The sequence below is a fragment of the Dermacentor silvarum genome, chromosome 7, assembly GCF_013339745.2.
Source record: "Dermacentor silvarum isolate Dsil-2018 chromosome 7, BIME_Dsil_1.4, whole genome shotgun sequence".
In the NCBI taxonomy this organism is placed as follows: Eukaryota; Metazoa; Arthropoda; class Arachnida; order Ixodida; family Ixodidae; genus Dermacentor; species Dermacentor silvarum.
The window spans coordinates 77,066,763-77,070,865 of record NC_051160.1 but is presented as its reverse complement, the minus strand read 5'-3'; positions in this window follow the sequence as shown (position 1 = coordinate 77,070,865).

Sequence of the window (4,103 nt, the reverse complement as noted above, 5' to 3'; positions counted from 1 at the left end):
ACAACAGCGTGGAGTCAGCCCGCCTCCTGTTACAGATAAGGATAAGTAAGGCTGCTCTTAAACCCCATCAAAAATATTGCTTAAGCCCTTTGCCGAGCAGACAACAAGCACTGCTATCACCTCTCTGAGCGAAACACTGAGTCTCTGCTTCCTGCACTGTGCTGTGTGCATTGGCTTTTTTAAAATGTTATTTATGTTTAACAAGTCAGTACAAAAGCATGAATTGATTAGGAAGCAAAATAAATTCTTATTACGCGCCAGTATTTTCCCAAGAAAGCTAACTGAGCAACCGATACTGAGAAGTCATACGAATGTCAGTACAATCATTCCGGCCTTGTTGCATGACACTGCTAATATTGTTTATTGCATGTGTAGTCCAGGCAAGCTTGGTATTTCTGTCAGAATGGCTCAGCAGATAGATATTCGCACCGTGTTGTTAACCTTAAGCCGTCATTGGGCCAGGAATCAAAATGGCACTGCTCATATGGCAACCACGCGGTCCAATATCAGCTATCTTAGGTTAGGGAATGCTAATGCATTTTAAACATTGGCCCAGCTGACATGCTGCCAGGGAGCATATCAGACTAACCCCAGGGTCATGACCTACTGTTTTACATCTTTCAGTTTGATAGATTTATTCTTTTAATTATTATTATTATTATTATTATTATTATTATTATTATTATTATTATTATTATTATTATTATTATTTGATTTGTATACATATTCAAACAAGGACACGAATGAAATAGGGAGGGAACAAGCTGACAACTACCACCGAGATTGGCGCAACACCTGCCTGTTCTTTCAGGAGGAAGGAATAGAGGAAATTAAAATAAAAGGAAAGAAAAGAGGAAATAATGTGTTTTTGTTTTGTTCTCTCAGTGTCTTTTAAATCTGTCGGTAGAACATAAGGCAATATCAGGTCCTTTGGTTCGAGCGCCACTTTAGGCACTAAATGTGGGCGCCCCAAAGATACATGAAATAGAGAACACTACCTTTACTAGGTCGTGTGCACACACGAACTGTAGCCAGCGCAACTACGCGTGCCGGCCGCGCCACGCGCCGCTGGTGCATTGCCTCGGAGCCTCATAGGGATATCAGTGTGCCCTACAAAGCAATTCAGAAGTGTGAAAAGCACTCAGTGCAAATAAAATAAAGTATTACTGTTATGATTGTTATGGCAGTGTACGGACTCGTTTTCACCGAATGAAAGCTGGCAGCTAACACAGGGTGGCGTACGCATAGCATCCATAGATAGGCCCCATACATTTCGATAAAAAACGAATCTTCAGACTGCATAAATCGCGCACCCTCCTCTACCAATGATATACCAATGATATACCATTGGCGAACCAATGATATAGAAACGATAGCAGGGATGCGAACAAAAAGCAGCTGTAAAGATAAAATGCTCGGTGTGTGGACTCTACTCAAGACCACGAATCACCTGGATCTGATTCTGAGTGATTTCTCCGCTAATTACGCCTGAGAACGTACGCCGTGGTATGCTACGTCAACACGCTACAAGAACGTCAATGGCGGCCTCTGGAAAATGCTGTGTCAATATTAGTGTGATGTTTTTTCTGCAGACGAGAACATTCGAATCAACAACATGACTGAGTTCACGTTTCTCAAAGTACGACTAGAATATCAAGCCACGATAAATCTATCGCGCATATTTCATGTAGGTGTTCTTAAGGTCATGCTCGACTATTTGTCACACAACGGGCTTAAGGCTAGCAAAACTTATTCCTCGAAGGACAACATGGTGCGGCTGGAGACTACGCTTTCACGGCGTAGTAACAGCTGGCGAGAGCAGGCGTTGAACCGACGCTACCAGCCCGTTTCGACAATAGCCCAGCTGAAACTGTTTTACTCCCCTTCGCATTCAAGCGGTAATCTCGTATACACTGTGCGCACTTTGGTACTTCAATCTTAATTCTCAATACACATTATTGAATGACATAAATTAATATTATAGGTAATCAGAAGATCATTAGGCGAATTCACGTCATCCTTAACGTCCTGATAGAGGCGGTAGTTGCTCACAGCTGAGGGCTATAGAACCATGACGATAAAGGTACGTTTTAGAAAGGCATTTAGAAAGGCAATGTGTACCGGGCAAGGTGTAACATGCGAACGATCTCGAATGAGGCTACCTTAGCAGGGCTCTTTGACCGAATCACCAGGCATTATCCGGGATATTATTGGACTATTTAGGCCACAAGGCCGGGTGAGCATGAAACGGGTGAGATTGTGCTAAGATGTTAGAGCCGCCTACGCCACATAAATTGTTTTTTTTATGTGGCAACATTGGCCACAGGATAGTTTATAGTCCACACTCAACTCATTGACTATTTTGAGTAGCCCAGTGTAATAAATTTGAGGATAAATGTTTGGAGTTTGTGACTCAGGAAACACTTTCGCAGACAATTAACTTTATATCGCTTTTCCTGTAGGCAAGCCGCATCGAAAAGCTACAGTCTAGCCAGCATTGAACGGTGACCTCGTGCAGCAGCAGCGAACGTCATAGCCACTGACCCATCCCAGGAAAGTTCGGCAAATTACAAACGTCCTGTATAGGATGCCCCTTTAGTCCAATGCGATAAGAGCAATGAAAAACTACTTGAAATCGATATTAAAGTGCCCAAGGATTAACACACTTTCAAATGTCAATATCCCCTTGGGAAACAATGAAGGGTATTTCGATTGCAAGGGAATATCTGTTAGGGGAAAAAAGTCACCGACGAGTACGATACTCCATAATTTGGAATTTGAGTGCAGATTGATACGTGTTTTTATTTGGGGTTGTATTGGCTCGCGCGCGCAATCTGTCGCGTGCGGCATGTTGCCAACGGAGCGAAGTGTGGTGCGACTACCTCGCTCACCGGTACCGCGCGTGGGTTCCGCGTGGACGCGATTCAGAGCAGCCAGCGCCGACACCCCCCCACAAACAACGCGCGCTACATTGGCACCATCTCATAGCCATTGTCGCAGCACTACTCCTCTCACACGTTCGTCATACACTCCTCCGCTTTCCGCCTCGTGGTTCCGCTCCATCCTCCTCTCCGCTTTTTTCCTCGCGTCTTTCATCCGCCACGGCGCTCCGCATTCGCTATTTCGTCCTTCACTGTTCTCGTAACCGAGCGACAACGTCGACGCTCACCGCAGGAACGGGCACCAAAAAGCTGCGCTCTAAAAAAACGACACACCTCGCATAAAGGTGCTGCATTATTCCAATCTTCTGGTGAGGAAGTCAGCAGCTTACTAAAAAGTGATGTCAATGAACAAGTGCGACGTGTCCTGTTATGGCTGAAATGTTTATTTTCATTCAGAAGTACTTTATGCAAATGTACTAGCACTGTACATACGCGACGTTCAAAAACTTAACGTTTTCTCAAGAACAAAACGTACAGAAACGTTTTGCGTGTCATAGCCATGAAATATTCACAGATCATTCATTCCACGTACAATCGTTGACTGGAACGCACTGCATCACACATAGCCACCGTCATTGATTCTGTTAAATTTCATGAACAAATAATGACGGAAGTTGTGAAATGAAAATAAAACTATCACTATTTTATTGTATAACTTCTGACACATTGTTCTTTCTTTGTTGTTGTTGCTTCTTCCATGTCTACTTCGTGTTATTTGGAGCTAATATTTTGTGATATTTGTGTTCGCTCATCCGTTGTTCTTTCCGCATTTGACTTATACCACTGTATAACATTTTTTGTTGTATTGACCACCCCCTATGTAATACCCTCCTGCGCGAGGGCCTTTAGGGGTATTTTGAATAAATAAATAATACATACATAAATAAATAAATTATCGTTCGCATTTATTGAAGTAACTACATCTGTACATTTTCAATTTAATGAAGCCTTTAGCCTAATCAGTATGGACAAGATATATCGGAATCTCCTAAGAAAGTTGGTTTCGACATATTTCAGACAAGAATAGAACACTCCATTTAATAAAGAAATATCTCTACTCTTCGGGAATCACAGTACAATTTATCGATTGTTCTTTGAAGAGCATGCTCCATACATGTTTATTGGACTTTTGTACTCATGACTAACAGTAAAAAATGACGT